At 38.7% G+C, this 26,167-nt stretch overlaps 1 protein-coding gene across 3 annotated transcripts in view; it reads right to left on the bottom strand.

The window, feature by feature from the left end:
• The window catches only part of LOC113644489 (RNA-binding Raly-like protein), a 186,916-nt gene that overhangs the window by 93,488 nt on the left and 67,261 nt on the right, over positions 1 to 26,167 (bottom strand). The window lies entirely within an intron of this gene.

Below are 26,167 nucleotides of genomic sequence, written 5' to 3'. Positions count from 1 at the left end.
TACACTGATCTTCAGTACCCAGAAAGGCAGATATGAAGAAAGCCAGTATTACATGTCTAGCGTAACCTGTAGTTTTGTACAACAAAGCACAATATTTAACAAAAAATTTTAACGACCTATAAATGAATAAATGAACTGAACGAACAAATGCATGAATAAATAAACGAATGCATGAATAAACTAATGCATGAATGAATGAATGATCCTGCAACTGCGTCTAAAATTTGATAATATCACTCCCGTGGTTACTGAGAGTGATGACTGCATGAATCCATGATTGACACACTTAATAATTTTGTCAGATATTCAGATAAACCAATAATTCTGTTTAAACTTCATTAATAGCTTGTCAGTAACGACTAATACAGTAAGTACAGCTCATTAGTGGCTTGGTTCTATACCTCCTGAACCTCCATGAGTTAACAAAGGCATTTCCCAGTAATCTCAGCCTCTATGCATTTCCCTGGTGATCCCAGTCTCAACCCCCATTTCTATGCAATCCCAGTCCCCAGAACTCAATTACAAAATAACTAATGAACATGATTATATGACACCGATTATCCCAATTTGAGATTTTGTATAATTTTAGGTCTGACTGTCATGCCGACGTCGGACTATACGTTGAAATATGTGTTTACTGTATCTGGTAATTATGATAATAACAGTGGAATGCAGACTATTAATATTAATAATGATGTTATATTTTAGTGAAAACAGGGTGTCTGGTGAAAGCTGCTAACTAGGTTAACTAAGTCTGTTAACAAAACTAATTAAGCAGTCTAACTACACAAGTGAGTGTAGTGAGTAACTGAGCTAGCTGCAAGGTAGCAAAGTAATTTAGGTAACTTGCGTAATGAAGCAAACCAAACTTTTGAAGTTACTGGATGATCAAGTCCTGACCTCAACCCATTAGAACACCTTTGGGGTGAATTAGAGCAGAGACTGTGAGCCAGGCTTTATTATACAAGATCATTGCCTGACCTGACAAATGTGCTTCTAGAGGAATGGTCAAAAAATGTATTAAGATTAAGAATGGGTGTTATTAACCATTAGCCATTGAGGGCGTCCAAAGGAAATGCTGTCTGCTTCGAGCTCGCAGCATTCTTAAAGACTCCTCTCACAATGCCCAAAGACTGTTTGTCCCCCTTCCCTCTGGTAGGCGCTTCAGGAGCCTCCGGACAAAAACCAGTAGACTGAAGAACAGCTTTTTCCCCTAGTGCTGTCTCCTTACTAAACTCTGCCTCCCGGTGACTGGTGACCCTCATTCTCCTCTTAGTGTACATGAATTATGTTATAACACTTCCATGCATCTTTTCCAAGTCACTAAGTTCACAATAATGATACCCCTTCACTTCCTGAATTAAATGGTAGCTTAACCCACTGAGCATCCTTGTTCATTAATTATTTTTGAAATATGAACTCATGTGGAGAATAATTTATCCAATTATTTTAAAATTACAACAGTTTATAGTGTATGTTTTTATTACAGAAGTCCATGGAAGTTATAATCCCAGAAGGTGTTTTATTTTAAATTAAGTGTTTTTTTTTTTCTTTCTTTCATCTGGTGATATTTTATTTCAAGTTCATTCTAATAAAATGTCAATTGCATATTTGGCCTCGCTGATATTCCCCCGTATATCACTGTCACCTTTTATAGCAAAGTGATCTCATTTTAAATCAACCCCGGCTGCTGTCCGTGACATCTGAACAACAGACTGAGACTGACTAAATGTCCTTAAAAAAGAGCAATGGAAACGGAAAGAGAAAACCAATAAGAGAGAGAAAGAGAGAGAGAGAGAGAGAGAGAGAGAGAGAGAGAGAGAGAGAGAGAGAGAGAGAGAGAGAGAGAGAGAGAGCGAGCAATAAGACAGGAAGTTTACCATAAAAAACAGCAATAAGCATAAAATCTAGTACTTTACTTCTGTTGGTTCCAAAGCTCAATCCTGATATTATTACAGATATGTAAAACTAACACCAGTGACAGCTTCACATTAGCTACTAACATTAACCAAAACCCAATTATAAAGGACTAAAAAAAGAAATGCACTTCAATGATAAACTGAAATGAAAATCTGGATTTCTAAACAGCTGCTTTGTGACAAGTTTCATTGTTAAAAGCGCTAAATAAATAAAATAAAATTGAATCGAATTATAGGTTATATGGCCTTAAAACATTAATACACATAAAACAGCTATATACCTCACTTCAGGAAACTTGCCCTGACAACATACAGACTGAGAAAGTACAGCCTGGAAAGGTCAGCACAGACAGACCTGGCTGTCCAGAGAGGACCGGCTGTGCACTTACTGTCAGCTGAGTGATGGAAACATAGTTGTATTTTCTAACACAAAGAAACACATTCTACCGGAAAATATGTAGCATCATACCTGAATTTGAGAAGTACATGGACATGGATAAACGCCAACATATACTGTACTGGGGAGAAAAGTTAAATGAGTCTACCAGAAGAAAAAATTGTGTCATCCTGCCATCATTATAAGGGTTAATTTATTCATTCATCATTCATTTTCTACCGCTTATACGAACTACCTCGGGTCACGGGGAGCCTGTGCATATCTCAGGCATCTTTGGGCATCAAGGCAGGATACACCCTGGACGGAGTGCCAACCCATCGCAGGGCACACACACACACTCTCATTCACTCACACACTACGGACACTTCTCCAGAGATGCCAATCAACCTACCATGCATGTCTTTGGACCGGGGGAGGAAACCGGAGTACCCGGAGGAAACCCCTGAGGCACGGGGAGAACATGCAAACTCCACACACACAAGGCGGAGGCGGGAATCGAACCCCCAACCCTGGAGGTGTAAGGCAAACGTGCTAACCACTAAGCCACCGTGCTCCCCGGTTAATTTATTATTATATGTTATTATTTTGAGGCTAATTTTATATGCTATTCTTTGCTATCATTTGCGACTTGTTGTTTACAATCAATAACTTTTTATTCGACTACAGTGTAATCTATCTAATATCTATTAAAAACCTTGGCAACAAAATTATGAGAGAAATTTGGCAGACTCCTTTATCCAGAGCAACTTAGCAACTCCATGGTTAAGGGTCCAGCTGTGGCAGCTTGGTGAACTTGGGATTCAAACTTGCAACCTTAAAATCAGTAATCCAACACCTTAACCACTTAGCTATCGCGTGTTAAAAATAGTCCCTCAAGGATTTCAGGATTTTGTGATTGTAAAATGAATGCAAAAGCACACAATTTTGCAATTTTCTAAGAAGATTGCAATTTTCCAAATCACCACAGATTTTTTTACCGATTTGGGCCGAGACAAAGTAACAGCGTGTCTTCGCCAGAACAAAGAACAATCCTGTGCTTGCAATTTTACCGATTTTTAAGCAAAAAAAAAAAAATGCACTACAGCAAAATCAAGCATTTTTGGCTGCAACAATCATAAAAAATACATAAAAAATACAATTAGAAAAATACTAGAGGTATGTCATAGTATGTCAAGTCATGTCAAGTCAAGAAGCTTTTATTGTCATTTCAACCATACTGTATATAGCTGTGATCTATACACACAGTGAAATGAGACAACGTTTCTCCAGGAATAAAACAGAGCTAAGGACTTAAGTAAGCTAGTCTTAGCCACATAAAGTGCATTGTGTGTAACCTTGTGCAAACAGTGTGAAACAAAAGACAGAGCAAAAGTCAGACAAAACACTACAGGAAAAATACATGAATATAGCATGTGCATGCTGAATATTATATAGCACATTGTGCAAAAATATGGGATTATGTACAAAGATGTTCTAGTAAACATATATACATTTGTGTATTAGCAGCAGTTGGAAATGTGCTGTGCAAAATAGCAATTGAGTCAATGTGCAAGACATCATGTGCAAAAACAGCATCTAAACAGTTATAGACATGCTATAGATATGGATGCATATTGAACGAGTGTTTGAGTGTGTTTTTGAGTTTGGTATGTGCAGAATAATATGGGGCAAACTATGACCCATGCCTAAAGGCAGATAGGCAGATTTATTCATGATTTATATTTGTTTAAATGTGCTTTAAATCTGAAGTGCTACAGTATATATCTTTATGCTAAATTCCCTTAAATACCAAACACAATAAACAGACATTATGTAGCGTTTATTAAAGCTTTAATTTAAACTAATATGCATTAAATTTATAGTTTTGTGGTTTTGTTTTATTTATTTATTTATACTCATTACACATGCATTGCTTTACATGTTCCTTCTCAATCCCTGTTGATGATGGAGCTTAAATAGAGATCCAAGGGGCGTGTCACTCTGTGTAATCACTGAACATGGCTGTAACTGATTGTAACCCGAGGCTCTATAGCCCCGTTCACACTGCAGGTAAAAGTGGAACAAATCTGATTTTTTTGGGGTCAAGTGACCAGGTCAGACTTCTTCAGGAGTAGTGTGAACACTCAAATCTGGCCCAGATCTGATTTTTTCAAATCAGATTCAGATCACTTCCATATGTGGTCCTGAATCAGACCCAAATCTGATTTTTTCCAACGTGGCCGCAGTGTGAACGACCAAGGCGGATTTGATGCGACTTTTACGTTAATCTACTGCACTTCGACATTCGTCACAACTATGCGCCGGCGAGTACGCACACAAACGTGACTACGCCTACAAAATGGATCAAATAATCAAAAGTTGCCCTCGACATCCGAAAATTTTCAAAATGCTCTGTGCTGCCATTACACAAACATTTAGAAAGAAAAGCGAAAATGCTTACTTCCTCCATAACCTCGCCAACTTTAGCTCAACGGCATGCTGATTGGATGATCTCGTACTACTTGCTCTTCACGTCACAGACAAATCTGTCAAATAATTCTTATTATGACTTAAGATTACTGTAAATGAAACAAGTCAATATAAACCAAACATAAACATGACTGTCACTGATGAATCTATAGTCAAGGGCTAGCAAGAAGTCAACCCTAGCATCATGGCTTCATACCACTGCAGGTTTTTCTTATGTTACGATTCTTCTTAGCTCCAGAAAAGTCCAAAATAGTCTATTTTAACATGTAAAGTCAAATAACGTGATGCTTTAAATGGTATATAATTTATTAAACATTAATACCACCTGTGTTTTAGTCTTATATTGACCTGTTATTGACCTTCGGTTCTACTGTGTACATTTGCTTTGTCAGTTACACAGTATAATCTACCATTCTTGCAAAAAATATATTGTTGAAACTGAAATTATTTTAACCCAAATACTAGTTCTACTGCTCTGATACTGCATTTGACATTGTTCCAGTTTCAGCTAAAGAAATACTTAGAGACTGAGAATACGCTATAGAGGTGTGTGTCAAACTGTAAGCTTTCTTACAGAACGTTTTTAGCATGCGCGCAAACACACGCACACACACACACAAACACACACACACACACACACACACACACACACACACACACACACACACACACACACACACACACACACTGAGCACAGCTGGGTGTACAAACCCCTGCTACAAGCTGACAACTAACCTTCCAGTGAGTGTCATCTAAACCCATGAACACGCTCGCTAAAGGAGCCTGACAATCCGCCTGCTATTGTGGAACAGAGAAATGCATTATACTCCTTCTGTCACAGTGCCAATAAATAAATAAATAAATAAATAAATAAATAAATAAATAAATAAAAACTGTGCACTTGCAGGTATACAAATACACACCAATAAGACAGAATATGAAAATCTGAGAATAGGTGTGAGATTTACATACATTTGCACATTATGCTAAATATGGCTATTGATCTAATGTCACTCATGTTCAAAATGCAAAACTTGTTATGTCCCGAGGACGTGTTAAATCATTTAGGCTCGAGAGAGAACAGACACTGACTATTTGCATCACATTCAAACGCATTACGCTTCTTGGTGAGAATTTTGAAGTTTCCCATTTAATTCAATTACAAATATGTTATTTGCAATATCTAATAACGCTGCTGTAAGTCTTTTAATGCTGGCCTGTTGCTGTGGTGTCCCCGAAACACGGAGAGGACATCTATTTAGCTTTGGCACTTAATGCCTGAATAATGGATCCAATACCCAGTAAATAGGATTAGTTGCCAAGGTAACACAGATTCTGTTATTGGCCGCACGCTTGCACACTCACTCACTCACTCAATCACTCTCAAAGACAGAAATTGAAAAATGAAATTTGCTCCATTGTCCGTGATACGTCCATTCTCTCTCTCTCTCTCTCTCTCTCTCTCTCTCTCTCTCTCTCTCTCGCTCTCGCTCACTCTCTCTTTCTCTCTCTCTATGTCTCTTAACCATTCGTGAACTGGATTACTCTCAAAACTCATATCACAATATCACTTGTACACACTACAAAGACACACACATGCACAAGTTTACAGCTTTTTTATTTTTTTACCCAAATTTATATTTTTATTTAAAAATTTATAGATTCAAATAATACATAGATTGTCTCACATCATCTGTGCACAATGTTTTGGGACACAAACTGCACATTGTACACACACTACAGGAAATGACATCATAGGAAGTGAATATATCTTGAATACGGGCAATGTATCTACTATTGTGTAATTACTGTAAACCAAAAATAGTAATGATTCAACTTATCTTGACCTTATTAGCATGATTATCATTCATATTTCTAGACATTTTAATAGTTTTGTTCTATTGCCAGATACCAGATATTTTTCTAATTTTAAAATGTTTATTTCTTAAAAGAAGCAGCATTAGAAAAAACATTATCTGCTATTAGAATCTAATATAATAGCTATTAATATTTAAAACAAATATTTCTTGTTCGGTAATCTCATAATAAGAATTATTTATAAGAACATAATATAATAATTTTGACAATGCATTTCCCTACTTTTCTTAAACACAAGTTCATCAGGTCACTTTCATAAGCTCGTTTGCACCAAACCCCAGACTAATTTGTAAACGAAAAATAATGTTTTGTGATTAAACAGCTTTAGTACTTGGAGAAGTATGCAGAACTCTCAACACAAGGTCGGGAAAAAAGTGTGAAAACACCCTTAAAGTGATTTCTATGCATTCCTCTTCGAGGAAATGTGTCTACAGCACACCTCATAAAGCAGTGATGGGAGACCCTGAGTGAGAATTCTTCACTCTCGTGACTCTGGGAAACCGAGAAGAGCACAGTGACAGACTGCCGAGAAAGAGAGAGAGTGTATGTGTGTGTGTGTGAGAGAGAGAGAGAGAGAGAGAGAGAGAGAGAGAGAGAGAGAGAGAGAGAGAGAGAGAGAGACGGAGAGAGAGAGACGGAGACAGAGAAAGAGAGATAGTACAGAAATAGAGGAGTGAGAAAAATGTTGTGAAAGCAGAGACTGTAATTATTACAGCTGCTCGAAAGCGTAGGCAAGACAGGAAGCAAAAAAACATGACTTGTGCTGTCTTTATATCCTAAACACATCTAGCTCATCCTTTTTCTCATATACTCTCTCTCTTGTGCACACACACACACACACACACACACACACACACACACACACACACACACACACACACACACACACACACACACCCCTATAATGCCATTCGCACCTTTACAAAAGCACAGACAGAGGCCCATATGTATCTTCACCTAGCTCAGGCATAAAGCCTAAATGAAAGTCACAATTAATTTGCCCAGTACCTAATCTATTTTGGTCTCTCTATCATTGTAAACAGACAAAAAGTCTTTATGTTTACATTGTATTGTTATTCCTTAAAATGTTGCTTTATCCTAGTTCAGGTCATGGTGGATCTCGACCCTATCTCAGGAACACATGTGCAAGACAGGGATAAACCCTTCATGGGATGCCAGTGCATCACAGGGTATCATGGACGCACACATTCACATAAGAGGAGACCACAGAACCCAGAGCAAGACCACATAGGCACAAACAGAACATGTGAAACTCCACTCAGGATAGTTCAGGATCCTCTTCAAGCTCAGGGTGGAACAGGGGCCCATGGAAATGTGAGAAAGCAATGGCATCTTTTAATTGCTAAAATAATAAGTGGCTATAAAAAAAATGAAAATGACACCATACAATTTGCAACTAAATAAAGCCGAATCAAACAAATAGGTCGTATTGAACCAGAGTCGCTCCTTTAAACTGTATCAGTTAGACTATAATGCTATCCAATTAACTAACTTCAACACAGTTAACCATTTTTAATTAATAACAGACATTTTAAAAGTGGTGACTGCAATTAGAATATGTGTAAAATATGTTATTGCTAATTACCCAGCACTTCTACACACAAACACTCTCACACAAGGTGATCAAGGGCAAAATGGGTCTTAGTGTGGGAAAGGAAAGTCAAACACCTTTCCACAGAATAATGACCAAACTTGATTAATCCACTGCAGGGCCTCGATATTTACACCAGTGTGCTCATTTAGGAGGACACGGGTCAACCAGTGCCTCCTCCTTTTCCTCTCAGCTCTTCTCCGATTCGATCGAGTTTAGCAGTGTAATAAGCGGCCCGCTGTTATTTAGAGCCTCTCACTGACACACGTATTGATGGCGGTGGACACAGAGGCGAGAACATTCGCAAATCAGCGGAGATGTGTTAAATTGCCTCTCTGGTCAGATAAATCACTTTTGTCGAGAGCTCATGTGAGAGCTCCTTTGCCCTCCCTTCCTCACGTTCATCCTTCTCCTTTTCCTGGCTAAGAGCCGTCTCCCTGGCACCTTGGTGTTTCACGTTAGTGTGTGTGTGGGAGTTTTTTTTTTTTTAAAGGAGGTGCTGAAGTTAATTGATTTCATTGCCAATGTTCCTGATGCTGCTTATTCACTTTAAAGCCCTGAGTGTTCAGAACAATGTCAGCTCCCTGCATCAGCTCTGTAGAGAAAAGGAGATGATTCATTCATTCATTCATTCATTCATTCATTCATTTATCCCTCATCTATTCTCAGTAAGTTTACCTAAAGGACAATTTAAAGGCCTAAAGGACAATTTCAGGTCCTTAAGGACAATTTCAACCTAAAGGACAATTTCAGGAGCCAATCCAATATTGGCATGTTATTGGGAGATAGGGGGAAACCAGAGAACCCAGAGGAAACCTAGAGAAGAACATGCTAAACTCAAAATAGGGGGTAAACAATACTCAGGTTTAAAACTGGTACCACCTAAGAGAAGATCAGCGATGCTGCATTAATCTTATCTGCAAATTTCATCAATTCCTGTAGTCAGGAATCTTTTATTTCTAATAATGATGTGGAACAGAAATCTACAAGATCCAGTGGTTTATGTGATCTGGGGAATTGAGCTCATCATCTAAATACAAAGCATGTAAATAAGGGGCTTTTATAACTTCTCACAACAGAGTTTTAGACTGACTTTATCTTTAGTCTGTGACCTAGTCTACCAGTGTTGATGTATTCATTGATAGATACTTCAAAGCACGTTTGGAAGTCGCTCTGGATAAGGTTATCTGACAAATGCCATAAATCTAAACCGACTTGTTTTGTTAAAATTCAGTTTATCCATCCAAAAAGATATATAAGAAAGGCAGTCCAATATCATCCATGGAAAAGAAAAACACAGTTTTTTTTTAAAGCACTACATAATTTGGCACCACCATATCTCTCAGATTTGTTGTCGGTATACACCCCGTCTAGGTGGCTGAGATCAGAAAACCAAAATCTCCTTGTGACTGTGTGAACAAATTACAAACGCAAAGGGGACAGAGCATTCTCGCGTGTTGGTCCTTTATTATGGAACGACCTTCCGCAGTCCGTCAGATCGGCAAAGTCGCTGGGTGTGTTTAAGGCCTTGTTAAAAACCCATTTATTAGAGGTAGCATCGGGGGCAGTCTGAAGGGGCTGGGTCTTTTGGGTTTTAGCTAGTGATAGGATAGCTTTCTGTTGTTTTAATGTCTGCTTGTTTTTTTTTTATTATTTTACTTATATTGTACTGTGGTTGTATGCAACTCTTAAATTAAGTGTTTTATATGACTGTTTGTGAAGCACCTTGGTCAACGTCAGTTGTATAATGTGTGCTATATAAATAATAAAAAAGAAAAAAAAATGAAAGTTGTGTGCCATTAGTGATCAAAAAAGCAAGCTAATATGATCTGATCATTAAGCTAAGTGATAAAAGAGAAATAAGAGCAGAACGAGAGTTGAACTCTAGAGAACTCCTGTAGTGCAGTTAGGTGATGAAACAGAATATGCAAGAGTGATAGCTGTAAATATGATGAAAACCTAGTCAAGCTTAGAGCCAGTTCCAGATGATGGATTTCCACCCAGGAATAGATGTCGGAAAGGCAGTCTGATATTGTCTGTGAGACAGGACATACACTTACTGAGCACTTTATTAAGAACATCTGCAGTCCACCTACGCATTCATGCAATTATCTAATCAGCTAATCGTGTGGAAGAAGTGCAATGCAGAAAACCAATCAAATACAAGCCAGCAGCATTGGATCAACCATTAGACAGGAGAAAAATGTAATCTCAGTGATTTTGACAATAGCATGATTGTTGGCACCAGATGGGCTTTGAGTAATTCTGTAACTGCTGATCTCAAGAAATTTTTAGGCAAATTAGTCTCTAGAGTTTACTAAGAATGGGGCATTAAAGAAAAAAAGCATCCAGTTCTGCAGACGTAAACTCTTTGTTAATGAGAAAGATCAATGGAGAATGGCCAGACTTGTTCAAGCTGACTTAAAGTCTACAGTAAATCAGATAACCACTCACCAATTGTAGTGATCAGAGAAACATCTCAGTGATCGTGCGCAACACGTCAAACGAAGAGGTCCCGTAATTCTAATCACTGCATGAATGCCATTTGAGCATAATATGAATCCAACAGAATACCTTTGGGATGTGGTAGAATGTAGGCGTGCAGCATGAACATGCACATGAAACAAAACTGCAAGAATTGCATGATGCATCAACATTAAGCTCAAACGAAAGGTTCCATCACGTTGAATCAGGGCCAGAAAAATGGTATAATGTGCATGTAGGAAAATCATATGGGGCTAAGAGTGAGTAAAAGGACCTTGTGTTTCTCATGATCGATGATCATGTACAGTACAATATGACTAGAGTGACAGAATAATCCAGTTGCACTGTGTCTCTTCTCTGCTCTAAAGAACACTGCAATTTCTTACGTACCATTTCATCTTTCTTTCCAAACTGACTAGTGGATATGCAGAATAGAAGGCCATATCCAACTCTTGGTAAATAATAAAACAGTGAGCTGCTCTAGCATATAGCAGCATGAGACACACACACACACACACACACACACATATATATATATATATATATATATATATATATATATATATATATATATATATATATATATATATATATATTTATAGCTCTGCAGTATTGGCAGGGTACGTAGCCAACTCTGAGGTGGATGTAACTTTAATGAATAGGGCCACGCTAGAGATCCTGCTTAAAGAGGCAGACATTGGGGACTTAAAGAGCTCTGCCTGCAGCTTCATTAACATAGTCTCGCCAAACCCTTCAATGAATTTCCTGTACAATTAATACCGTTGGGGGGGAAAGAGAGTAGTGGCATCATACAGTCAAGCTGGCAATCAGCCGTTGAAGCCGTTCAATCACAACAAAGTGAGAAAGACATGACCCTTCCATCCTTCCAATGTCAGATCTACAATCCGGCCTTGTTTAATTGCTGTTTTTAAGATGCCCTTGTAGAGTTGCCCTTGCCATAAGGCATTAGTGAATTGATACAATTTCTGGTTCATGACTGAAAAAAACTGGCATGTTTATAGATTTCATTTTTATAATACAACATCACACTGATTTCACCTGTCAGTCAAAAGTATTTGAATAAAGCACTCACTGTGGAGTTATCATTACATTTAAATTCTTCCTCAAAGTCCACTATCTGATAGCAATAAGCCACTAAATGAGTGCTTTATTAAAAGCAAGTAACATGTTTGGTAAAGCATGAAGCATATATAATCCCAGATTTGTCTTACAATTGATTAGACAGCGTTAGTATCAAATGTAAGACGAACATAAACGAGTGTCGCTACAAGTGCTAATTAAAGTGTTCCAGGTCCAGTCTTCTCCAGTTACTGAAGATCCGGATTTATTTTTCCATCTCAATACAGTCTCAAATATTTCTCAGTTCATTCACACACAAACACACACAATACAATACCAAACTCGAGTATGTAACTGAATGTTACATTAATTCAACAATTTCACTGCTATTTACTGTGACCAACTGCATCATCTACATCTTACAAATGGAGTTTGTTTACTTGGCAAGCTACTGTTTGTCTGCTTGATGTTTTCTGTGTAATCTATTGTATAGTATATTGTATTGTTTTTATTTTGTCTACTCAGGGTGCCCACAGTGACAGGAATGCATCCAGTTGTGTCTGAATTGAATGTTTGCATATAAACCCACCTCACGAGAGACCTCTATCTGGCTGATTTTTAACACCTCGTTGAGTAACATCTAACGTTTCTCAGTTGTCAGTGCGTTTCCATGACATATTGTTGCCTTCGAAACCAGTTTCTAGCCTTTTCTTTTGAGAAACAGTCTTAGCTATTAAATCACTGTCTTCTCAGAACATATTTATACTCCTGTGAAAATCTGTTGTGGGAGGGAGAGAAGGGGATCATGGGTTTTAGCATAGCTCGCAAAATCTCACAATACATTGTGTGAATCTGATGCTCTTTGCTAAGTAAAGTCTGGCTTAGGAATCTATATTGAATTGAGTTGAATTGGGACAAGATTGAAACTGGAGATACACATTGTGAAGACATGATGAGTTAAACAGGACAGGTTGAGGACTGGTTGGCAGAAAATGGAGGTTATTATAAAAGTAAATGGGACTAAATTTGGAAAAGAAATATTCAACAAACATAACATAACCATTGTTCTTAAAACATATCATTGTGTGCTCTTAATACATATGATTAATTATAAAAGAATTCATAATGCTTAATAAATTGTTGTGCAGGCTCATAATTTTACATTTTAAAAATACCATTTTATGCCATGTAAATGTTCATTTCTTAATTCTGATTGGTTGATTTTTTTCTATAAAATTTTTTTGTCTTACTTGTAAATGCCTTCTGTACAGATTCACAGACACAAGAAGCATAAATCATCCCTAAGACAGTCAGCACTGGCATCAAGGAATAAAGGCACTTGCCTTCTGTCTTAGACACACCTAACGAATGAGAAATTCCACTAAGGAGAACTAATTAGAAACTGGATATTGGTTACTGTCATGAGCAAGCGATTTCCTATAAAAATATGTCCTTCCTTTTTGTACGACGCTCATATTATGAGGGATAGTTAATACAAGCCTAGGAGTTGATACTGAAGTTAAGGAAACTGATCTCTGGGACTTCAAGTACGATGCTTAAAGCGCTGTTAAAGGCAAGAGGCCCTAGAGGACACTGATCTTAGCCTACCAAGTCTTGATTAATGATCATGATATCCTGGGAAAGTTCGAATAACGAGAAAATGTACACTGCTGTTGAATGCGCAGGGCTTTGTGTATTCATTTAATTGCCTAAGTGTGTGTGTACCCTGCAAAACAGCCTTCTGGAAACAACATTGTCTTATCTAAGATCCTCATTCACCACCCTGGTGTATGAGCTTAGGCTCTCAAAAGTGGACTCGGCCATCACCTACAGCAAATTTCATTTTAGTAGAAAATTGCTTCTTGTTTATGACCGTCCTCCTCTTCCAACGTCCCTATTTGTTTTTCTGCACTAAATTTTGCACCCTTTTCATTGCCTCCAGCAGTAATCCAATTAAGTAGGAAACAAATGAAGCTCTCTCTTGTTCACTAAATCACCTATGTTGGGGAGATGGGAGGGAGGATGATAATGCCACACTTGTTGCGATGGTACCGTTAATTCACACGAAAAGAAATCCCCTTGTCCAGGATAGACAGGAGGACACTTTGGGGTGACAGAATTTAATTGCCTGATCCTGCTCTGTTGTGTTTTTGCACGTTAATCTCTGTAAAACACCAATTTTGAAGACAGTGACTCTCTTTCTGTGCAAGAAAAGGTTTCAACTTCTCCTAAACAAGACATGGATGTTCACCCAGCAGTACTCCACTGGACCATACCACCGGAAGGTGAAAAACAGACAAGTTTGCCACTAAGCTGAAGAGGAAAGCTAAGAGTCATGGCCTGTCCCACATGGAAGATTGCCTTGGTAGGGTCCAGAGCACATCACTGAGCAGCTCTTTGACCTTAATATCTCTCCTTGCCTCTGACTTTTGTGGCCGCAGGTGTGCTGACAAGTCTCTCTGGCCTTGTTCCAGTCCATTATTCAGCTCCAACATGGGAGCAGCATCACCTCTTTGCCCTTGAAAAGCCTGAAAATCATATACTGGCTATAACTCTGGTGACACACAACAGAGCATACCAGCTGCTCCTTGCTCTGTAGCTATCATACACCCAGTGTCCATGATGCTATCTTTTCAAGGGCAGCATATGTTAACAATACAGTCAGCACATACAGTATATAATTTTATAGCACAGTGCTTAAAATATTTTATAAGTTGTGTTTCTATTTTGCAAATAAAAAATAGTATTGAGAAAAATCATGCTTTGTAATGAAGAAAAAGTATTTCACCATGAAACAAGTTCATTTTAGGAAAGTCTAGGAAAAATCAAGGTTTTATATTTTTGGTTCCTGTCTTTCTGAAAGCATGAGTTTTTTTTTTTTTAATTTTTCGATTTTTCCCTGTTACTTGTTATAAAATTGATTTTGTGAAGTAATAACTGTTTAGGGACACGGTGGCTTAGTGGTTAGCATGTTCGCCTCATACCTCCGGGGTTGGGGAATCGAATCCCGCCTCCACCTTGTGTGTGTGGACTTTGCATGTTCTCCCCGTGCCTCGGGGGTTTCCTCCGGGTACTCCGGTTTCTCCTCCGGTCCAAAGACATGCATGGTAAGTTGACTGGCATCTTTGGAAAATTGTCCGTAGTGTGTGTGTGTGATTGAGTGAATGAGAGTGTGTGTATGTGTGTGTGTGTGTGTGCCCTGCGATGGGTTGGCACTCCGTCCAGGGTGTATCCTGCCTTGATGCCCAATGACGCCTGAGATAGGCACAGGCTCCCCGTGACCCGAGAAGTTCGGATAAGTGGTAGAAAATGAATGAATGAATGAATGAATAACTGTTTACTTCACAAACTCTTTGTGAAGTAAACAGTTATTACAAAATTCAGTAACTGTTTACTATAAGTAAAAAAGTACATGCTGTCTATTATATCACTGTGGTAAAAGCCCACTAAAACAGTTTAAGATATACTGTTCTTCTTTAGCTGCAACACACCATCAGAACCGCCATTGATTATTTTCCTATAATAGAACACTCCATATTTTATTCCGTACATAACCACCTAAATGAATATGGACTACTGCCACTCTTTGGTAACATTCCCTTATTCTTGTTCCCAAATGGCAAGAGTGAGTCCATGCTTTTATTCTGATTCCGCTATAATTAAAAGGCCTGGCCAAAGACAATTATTGCTTGAGCAGCTGAGTCAGTTCTGCTAGTCTTTGATAAATCCCCATCCCCAAATTGGCTCTTCATAAATAAATCATAAACAGACCTGCCGTCCACAGCTTTATGGGTTTTTAGTGCACCGCATCAGAGTTTGGCCCTAATCAGGCATCTGACTGTGCCATGTTTCTCTCATTAAAGCAGTGTCTTAAGCAAAAAGCCAATTAGGACTTTAATAGCAGGTGTATGGTGAAAAAAAATCACTGCCTTTAATGGGAGCAAATTAGAATGTGTAAACATTCACTCCCCTCGAAAAAATAAAACACAACCAGTGCCCTTCATTAACATGTATAATCCTCACTGGGGGAAAAAGGCATGCAAATAGAGTCAAACTGTGAACGGTAAAATGCACAGTAGGGTATACATGCTATTTAGGATCTCTGATTCGTCAGCAATCTTTAACAAGGGCAATGTCGAAAAGGCGTCTTTAAATAATTATTTACAATTAATATTTAGTAGGAGTATGCATAGGTTTAAAAAAAAAGAAAGAAAAGAAAAAACCTACTGGAGTTTCTCTGTAGCAATAGCACATAAACAATAGAAGCAGTTTAATGTATGGAATATTTACGTTCTAAAAAGGAAAAAAAAAGGCATAGCTGACAAAATTTATTTTTAAATGAACTGTTAGTTTGTGACTGCATGATGACAGCCCACTTGTCGCCTCTGAAAGCCTGCCAGCAGCCCAGGCTGATTGGGAAAGGGAACATGAATGCAATGCTATGGTAATTGGGCAAACTGCTTAGTCAAAGTCAAAGCGCACACACAGTAATGATGGCCAAAAAAAAAAGTTCAAAGAGCTCTGAGGTGCAGTTAAATGCAACGGTCATAATTTGCGGTGGCATACACTCTGATTTATTTATGATTTTTTAATGAATTTTAAAGAAATTCATGCTAGTTAAAAATTGTGCATACGTTCATATTTATAATGGTCCAGCTCAGGGTTAAGGCAAGGGATCTTCAAAGGATTACCACAGGATCTGTGCAAATAATTCACCAAAATATGAGCATACTGATATTCCACTATTAAAAATATGTTTATATTTGTCTTGCAAGTGCAACATGGCTGTACTTCAGTATTCCCCTGACTCTGGATTTTTTGTGTGTGTCTGTGTTGCCAGTCCAAAGCCTTGACGAATGTGGGACAGGAAACATGCTTTGTACCGCCTGCTGTCTTCCCCCCGGGTATTCAATAACTCTTTGACCTTGCATTACGTGCTGTATTCAGAGATCAGTGCGGTGCCCTTCCTTTTCTCTCTCTTTTTCTCTCTGTTTTTCTCCTGTGCACTTTTCTGGTGGCGGGTTTACTGAGCAATCAGCCGAGAGCAGTGCAGTTGCAGGTGATTTGTTACTGAAAATAAATCTGTGACAATCCACAGCATCAGTGAGAACATGGTTTTTGTCTCCATCAGAAATTACACCTTCCTATATGTGTTGTTTTTGTGAATCCACATGTGTGTGGCGGGCTTCAAAAAGGCTGTAGCTCATACTGACACACTTTTCAGACAAACACACACACACACACACACACACACACACACACACACACACACACACACACACACACACACACACACACACACACACAACCACCAAAGCAGGATGAATTGACCACAGCGGTAGGTTGGAGAGTGCCTTTGAACTTTCCTTGAGTCTTTTCTGAGCTGGGTCATACCACTTGGTGGTTGGATAAAAGGACAAGGTGAACCTGTATAACATCCGCATCACAGCTGTAAGTAGGTCATGTTATGTAACTTCTAATCTGAATTTAACACCAAAAAATTGAGACTGGACTTTTAAATGAGCAAAAGGAAGAAAAGTATTTCTTCAATATGCAGACTTATTTATTATATAATATACAGTTTGGGGAGGTTTTATTTAAAGGTATAAACACACAGCAGAGTAATTCCTGTGTAAAGTAATAGAAATGATCAACTTCAAGCTGTTAAGATACAAAACCATTGTTGGTTATTTTCCTGTAATAGCACGCCCCACCATGTATTATTCCTCACTTTCTACTATCACGTTATGAGGGGCTCAAAAACTAAATTTCCTCATAAGATTTCTTATAGAAATATATCTTGTAAAAGATATCTAGTAAGAAAATACAGTAAATTGTGATAAGCATTATTGTGAAAGTAATAGTAATGATTTCACAACATGTTCAGAACATTGCCAAGAGATTCTATGAAAAAAAATTGGCATCTATGTATACCAAGATAACACACATGCATACATTCACACACATACAAGAACTCGTGGATTATATCTTCACATTCCTATCTTTGATGAATGCATGCTTAGGTAAAGTAGGCTTCTGGTTGTTTAATTGAGTACGATCTTAGTGGGTCTGTTGGTAAATTTAATTTTCTGAATAATATGAATTTTGAGAAGAATTTAATCATATATTTTGATGGTGTATCTTCCAGTATTTAGCATATTGAAAATAGCCTGTACATTGGCTATGCTCAATCTATTGTTGCTTTAGTACAGACTTGGCTTCCTATATAGGTATTACCATCATACTTCTCCATATATCTGTGTTTCACCCTACTCATTTAGTCACTGCTGCTTTATTTGTTTTTTATCAAGCATGTACCTTACACTTCAAATTCATGGACACAAAAGACATCAGTCCTGAAGCTAGACTACCAGCAACCTCAGCTCCTCTCCACTTACTGTCTCAGTCACAAATAGTGGTGGCAGGTGGACTCTGAAACTGCCAGCCTGCCATCCAAAAAGCATCTTCATCTCAGCTTCAGCATCCCTATCACTATGTCCATGTCCTGGCACTGACTGAGACCTGAATCACTCCAGGCAATTCTGTGGCCATGGCTGTTTTCTCAGACCCATTCCATGAGAAACTGGCACAGATGCTTTCACAGGCTTGCTTCTGTCCCAGATATGGTGCTTCACTTATTTTCTTACTGTCTTATGTCCTCATTTGAATCTCACTGTGTTACTCTTACCTCTAGATTTCTTAATGTCCTTTTCATCACCTGCACCCTTGAAAACATCATAGAAAAGCTGGTCATCTTTTTGTGTTCTTTCCACTCTTCAGGCTTTCTCCTTCTCTTTTCACCTGACCTTGGATACACAAGAGAGGGAATGTTCTGGAACTGGTCTTTAGTTGACCTTCCCAACTTTAGATATTAACATAACCTTGCTCTACTTTTTCTTTAGTCTCCCTGCCAGTCAACGATTCCCCATATCTCTTCTTTACTTGCTTTTCCCAACACTCCATCTCTATTTCCTCTAGCTTACAGAATCCTAAGTCAAACCCCAGGTTCTAGCCCAGCAGCACCAAGTTGTGACTGTTGTGCCACAACCCTGTCTACTCCATGGGCACTGTATCATGGCTAATCCTGTGTGCTGACTCTAGCATCTTTACAAGCTGGGTCAGAAACAATTTCATCATACTGTAATGTATGTGACAAATAAAGATTTATTTTTCTTTTCTCCTTCTACTATCGGTTTTACTATATGTACCATATGTACCATATGATTCCCAACCACTTGAATCAGTAACCAATGCATTTTTTCTTTTACATTCTTTTTCCACTTACCTTCTCGGCCTGATCCTTGGCTGTTGGATGTGCTCTGCAGCATTTGCAGAGAATTAAGGACAGTGGTGGAAAGTCACAACTTGCTGCTCTTCTCCTTTCATACCTCTTTAATCAGTTTGAAGATATGAACCTAACTTCAGAACTTCAATTCTGAACCTAAATTAGTCGTAAAATATGCTGATGACACTCAATTCATGCTCTGCTTTCCAGCCTCAAATAGTTAAGTTTCAGCTCATATCTCAGAATGACTACTGACTCGACTTCTCATCATGGATGGCAGCTCATCACCTGAAACTAAATCACAGGCACACTGAGCTGCTGAAAATTCCCTTGTGATGCATCTTCATGCCATGATTTTGTGTTCTCTCTGGAGAGCGCTCAGAAATCACACCACCTGGCAATGCACTCAACCTTGTTGCAGCTTGTGCTGCAGGCTTAGGAGGATCTTGCTATTTTTAAAGTCCACTAAGGTGCTGGTTCAGTCCACTGAGACATCGGAAATTGGACTTATGTGACTTGCTCCTGTTGTCTTCCCCTATGTACCATCAGACCCTCTGTAAATGATCCAGAATTCAGCTGCACAACTTTTTCAATCTTATTATTATCAAAGTTCTCCCACATTGCCCGATTGCTGGGTTCCCACGAGATATAAAAGACAGATGCTTGCCCACAAAGCCAAAAATGGGCCAGCCCCCACCTACCCAGAGGCACTTATCAAACCCCACACTGTGCTATGCTCCCACGAGCACAACTCAAAATGACCCAACATCCCTCAATGTACAAGCGAGTCCAAAGAGCTGAGTCACTCGCTTTCTTCAAGACTGAAGACCCGCCTCTTTACCAAGCATTCAGCAACTCAGCAATAAATCCAGAAAAAGTAAAGTATCCAGAAGTAAATATCCTGGTTCTCTGACCTATTTGTACTATCATGAGGATGCACAAGTTATATATATATATATGTATAAGTTATTCCATATAAGGTCATCTGCTAATTGCTGTATTAACATAAATGTAAAAGTAAAATTAATGTAACTGTTAGGTTCTATTTTGAACCTTATGACTTGTTTAATTGTGCTTCAAGCAATTAACTCGTACATATTTACTAGTAAGTAAAAAAAAAACTGCAACAACAAAAAAAAACTTTTCTGCTTGTAACATAATTTGTGCAGTTCTTCTTTATACATCACAGACAAGCCATTTACTAATTACATGTACAATTTATAACTCATTTGTTATTTCTTTTGGGATCTCAGTAAATCACTTTTCTCATCATATAGTACAGATTAATTACTTGCCACTTTATGTGTTACTGTCACCCCAGTGTACATACAGTATATATACACACTGTAGTTACAGGATACCAAGGGTGCCATTTTTACATTTACTGACCAAATAACTAATAACCTGACACCTTATTGTTTACTGTAAGCAAGGGCTGACTAATATAAAAAAGAAATCATTCCTGTCTTTTATGGAAAATGACTTAAAAGAAAACATTTTTGGCATAAAATGACACATCATCTCATTTGATTTTAATTTTGAAAAGTTAAAAATCAATAACAACAATTTACAGTCAACACTATAAACTACATCAAAAGGGGTAAATAAGGGGTAAATAAGGTGTTTGCCGAATGTTGTTAATCACAAAAAGCTTTGTGTGGTTTGAATAATACTGCTGTTTCATTGCCAGCATAGATTTGCTGTCATGATTATGGACTTATGGACCAAATTCCAGCCATGAGAGTTGCCATTAACATATAGGTTGAATTTTTAGCCCTCACAGGCAATAACATGAACAACCATAAGCTGTTTAACAATACTATACTAACAATACTGCAATGTATCTAAATAGCACAATTAAAACAAATTTTGTTTTGTTACACAAATAGCTACATAAGCACTCCTAAATGTTGTCGCTTAATGACTGACACCTGGTGTTGACTCAATCGGCACGAGTTATGAAGTTTTTCCTGTTGCTTTTCATCTCTACTGCATTCACAAAGCATTTCAGTACAGCCAAGCATTTAGGCTGGGATCGATTTCTTTCCACGCACAAACCGAGTTCTGTAAATAAAAGAAAAACTCCCAATCTTGGATGAAACCTTCTGTTCTGATATGCCTTTTGAATACATGCTGGATCTCAGCTTCAAACGACAACCGGGCCACGGGAGATGAGTGCCATGGTTTCTAGGGCTCACCACAGCCTCGGCTTGGTCCTGCAGCATGCGCCACCCATATATCCTGTCTTTCACGTAGTCACTGGTATTCTTGGAGCGAAGGGATAAATAAGTAAGGGAACGATCAAAGGGAGACAACTAATTGAGATGGAGTCTGCTCCCTGTCTACAAGGATTCTTGTGCCTCACTGAAGATATCAAGATAATTACAATTGTCAGCTTGTGGCAATCAGTCAAGCTAATGTGCAATCACAGGTTGAGACCTGACATTAAAAGTGAAGTCAGGGATATTTTGTTGTCGTTAGCTCGTCCTGTAAATACCAGTGGCTTGATTTACCACTTTGTCCTCGCTATGTCTCCTTGGCTGATTGTAATGTGACAGTCAATGGGTGTGCATTAGGCCATGTGCTGGCTAGAAGTGCTTTTCATCTGAAGCATGGTCGGCAACTCCTTTGCCTCCCTGTTGCTTTTATTTCGAGCTCTGATCTTTTGCCAGCTTATTTAATATTTATCAAAAGTTCAAAATACTCAATGCATGCTAGCCCGAATTCCCAAATTCTCAAACTGCTTTTTTTGTGTAGCTCTGAGAATGCGTTTTTTTTTCCAAAGAAAAATCATTCTGATATTTCCCTCATGTATTCTAAGCCTGGTGTGAGCTGATTAATATCTGACTGGAGTTTTAAAAGGCCAAATAAGAAAAGCTGACTATATACAGTATATCCATATGTTTTACTTGTACTATCACAGGCAATATTAAAGCGTACATAAAACAAAACCGACATCGATATATTTAGACCTGGTCTCAAGTCTGATCTGAAGCTGAGTCAGCCGAAGGTGATGGTGAAAATCAATTCGGTGACCAGTAATAAATCTACATAATGTACCTGTTTCAAGCTGGTGGGGATCTGAAACCTATTCGGCACTGTTCCCTGCAGTGTTAGATAAATATACTGCAGCTGACAGTACTGTACCTGAGAACTGTGAATAAGCAGAGTGAATCTGAGTATTTCTGCAGGATGAATAGGAAAAGTTAAAGCTCAGGGAAGACCTGTAAGCCCTGGAGCTGAAGAAAGGTGAGAAGTCTGAAATATGCCTCAGGAAACATCATTGTAATGCTGTATCTCTCATACAACACACACACACACACACACACACACACACACACACACACACACACACACACACACACACACACACACACACAGATAAGCTGTATCTCCAACCACATACTAAAAGTCTTGGTCCGTACTAGGGGCTAATGTAGAAGATAAGTACACTAACAAAAAAGCATATACTAGTGGTGTTATATAGCATCAGCACAAAAAAGGGTGTGAAAAATCATGTGGTTGTGCATGCTGTGTAGGAAATATCCAATCAAATCAACATTCATTTCTTTTTAAAGCCAAGATTGTGCATTGCACCATAATGCCATTTTCATAATAAAGTAGGGTTTGCTTAGAGATTTTGTATCTACAATTATTGTCTTATGTCATTTAGAGATTTTATAAATATATAATTTAGGTCAAGTCCCACAAGCACAGAGACTTGGATAGAGCCATCATTGAGCCATCAGAATTTAATGAAAATCGTCTTAAGGATTCAAGGCTAAGAGGTTCAAATGCATAAAAAAGACAAAGGCATTTAAAGATTGACATAATAATAAGGTTTTGAATTCATTAAACTCATTCTTATTTGTTATGGATCAAATCATACATGCTGTATTAATTAATTCTTGAAGAGTCCCATTTCTCTTATGAAGTGAGTCTGCATCCACAAAACCAGATTGTAAGAAATAGGACAGGCTGGACGTATCGTAGGCAAAAATATCGTCACGGTATTTCATTTGTGCCAAGAGGGAACACAAGTGCAATTTAGGACTGAAGAGGGTGCAAAATCATGCTGAATGATTCCTCAAACCTAACACTCCATGTTTTGTCACTCTATTGATATCAGAGCAGATGCTTTCGTTTCTGACCAAGAAAATAGCAACTGAGCGCAAAAGGGAAATAACTGGCCTACGCCCAACTAAATTAGCATCACACTGGCATTATATTAGCAAATGATGCTGGCTCTGGCATAAAAGTCCTTGCTGTGTTACACTTGAGGAAAATGGTGTTAAAATGTATTTAGTATAAATAATACTACAATCGTGCCTGTGTACATTTCAGTTTATTACAGTTACAGTTATAGACATGATATAAAAGTTGCTATTCATTGTGGCTCTTTGAAGTGAAATATTAATACAAAAATGATCCGTTATTCAGATCTTTTTACTGAACCGTACTTTTTTGTGTATTTCTCAGTCATGAAAACTCCAAACCATCTAAAACAAATATAAGATTGCGATTTGATACCCAGCAACACTCACTCATCCCTTTCTCTGTCTTCTCGCTTCTGTCAGGCACACATTCAGGCTATCACCTCTTTTTTCTCTCTCTCTATTCAAGTGTTCTCTTCTATTATTTCTCAATTTTCCTCACACATGTATTTTGGCCCAGAGCTGCAGCCTCACTCCAGTGCTATTACAGCCTGTGGATAAAGAGAGGCCAAAAGAAATGGACCTACAGTCCAGGGATCAAACTCAGCTGATGGCCCAGTCAGCCATAAGGATGATGCCGTTTAGACCCAATTTCAGGCTGAGGGGGAAATTGCAGGTTGTGGTGAGGTAAATTATATGTTTGACTACATTACTTAATTGGGATGGCAGCACATGGTGGCTATATTTAGTGCCACAGCCCAACCTGACTTGTCATCCTTCGCTAGCACGGAATGCACTCATTACTCTTATTTATTTCGTTTTCCTTTAATTGCGTTTTGCTTCCCTGGATGAAGAACAAATAGCCCTCAATATTTCATGGCAGCCTGGGAGCCAGCAGTGGGACTATGAATCTTTCAGCAGAGGTGCATTCCATGTCTGCTGCATGGTGAATTATTCAAGGCTGCTGATGAACTGTGAAGAGAGCAAAAGAGAGGTAGAGAAGGAGAGCACCACAGAGAGCAATAGTGCGAGGGACTGATAGTTAAAAGATAGAGTGAGAGGAAGATAATGATGGGATATAGAGAGAAAAATACTAAATGGTAGAACACATCATTGCATAAGGTTGTCGCTACATTGCATTACTGAGTTCATGTTCCTTCGTTATATCTCTTTACTTTTACTGCGAACAGTCACTCTGTTACAGGCTTTATTCTGCCTCATTTGCACCTATAAGTTATTACTCAGTTAATTACCAGCTTTTATAGCAGTTGACCAGAGGTTAATCGTTCAAAGGCAGTAACTTGCCAGAGCGAAAGTGGTCGACAGAGAGAGAGGGAGAGAGAGGGAGAGAGAAAGACAGAGAGAGAGAGAATTTTGAATGTTCATTCAAGGCTGTTGTTGAAGGCCTCTGCTGTCTCATTGGACCTCATTTATCAAGCTGGATATGAATGAATTTATTCATAAATCATTCACAGGAGAATTTACATAAGAACTGAAGTTTTCCTGAAAACCCAGTTAGTCATATTCTCAAAGAGCTCCTGAGATTGTATACATTTACATATAAGTTAAAACAAATCAAAGAACCTGTAATATTACAACTGAACATAAACTGCCAAGTCTCTTAATTATCACTTATTTATGGCAAATAAACACAAACTTAAAACTAAAAAAAAGTAAAGTAAATATTATGTAAAACCCACTTGTCATATTACTATTGATGGGAAGATTTTGAGTTTAAATTTCAGGTCACCAAGCAGCCACCGCTGTGCCCCTGAGCAAGGCCCTTAACCTTCAATTGCATAAAATGAGATAAACTGTAAGATGTTCTGGATAAAGCCACTCGCCAAATGGCAGAAATGCATTCAATCAGGACAAAAGAACTGTTGCCTTGTAACAGAAAGAAGAGTTCATGTGTCTATAGCAGCTGAAGCTTTACTGTGGCTGAGATGCATTAACGGAAGATTTAGAGCACGCTGCACTTAGATGGTGCTCTTTGACCATTTAGTAGTCATTTACAAATCAGTGAGCTTTTCCTTTATGTACTTGTTTATGTATCACTATAAGTAATGCACTGTTTACACATACAAAGACATTACAGAGACAAAGTGACGGTTTATTTCCAGTAAGAGTTGTCAACTCTTCGCAACCCTTGGTTCCTGGGCCCACAGGTGGTGGGCCCACAGGAGATCGGCCCCAAGTCGCTACTTCGGGCTGGTCATGACCGAAAGGACAAGATCCCGGATACAGGCGGCTGAAATGAGTTTCCTCCGTAGGGTGTCTGGGCGCTCCCTTAGAGATAGGGTGAGGAGCTTGGTCACTCGGGAGGAGCTCAGAGTAGAACCGCTGCTCCTCCACATCGAGAGGAGTCAGCTGAGGTGGCTCGGGCATCTGTTCCGGATGCCTCCTGGACGCCTCCCTGGGGAGGTGTTCCAGGCATGTCCAACCGGGAGGAGGCCCCGGGGAAGACCTAGGACATGCTGGAGGGACAGCTGGCCTGGGAACGCCTCGGTACTTGGTATTCGGAGAGGGAAGTCTGGGCGTCCCTGCTTAGACTGCTGCCCCCAACAACCCGGTTCCAGATAAGCGGTAGAAAATGGATGGATGGATGGATGGATGGACAAATATGGAGCACCAACCTTGATGCACCAAATACCATTAGGAGTGAAGAGAGTAGAGCCCATGTGACCCAAGACAAACAACACACACTGCTTCAACTTCATCTCATATGATATGATGCGTAATATGCACTACTGAATTTTATATACAGACAACAAATATCCCTCCAAGATATTTCATTTTAATGGCAAGAAGTCTAAGTTGTTGTCAAGTTGAACGCTAGTTGTGCCACCCAATGATAAACCTTATTACTATGGCAAAGCGTAGTAGGAA

Source organism: Tachysurus fulvidraco, chromosome 3 (genome assembly GCF_022655615.1).
Source record: "Tachysurus fulvidraco isolate hzauxx_2018 chromosome 3, HZAU_PFXX_2.0, whole genome shotgun sequence".
NCBI classification, from domain to species: domain Eukaryota; kingdom Metazoa; phylum Chordata; class Actinopteri; order Siluriformes; family Bagridae; genus Tachysurus; species Tachysurus fulvidraco.
Note: the sequence above shows the minus strand (reverse complement) of the source record. Positions and strands in the feature narration are given on the sequence as shown.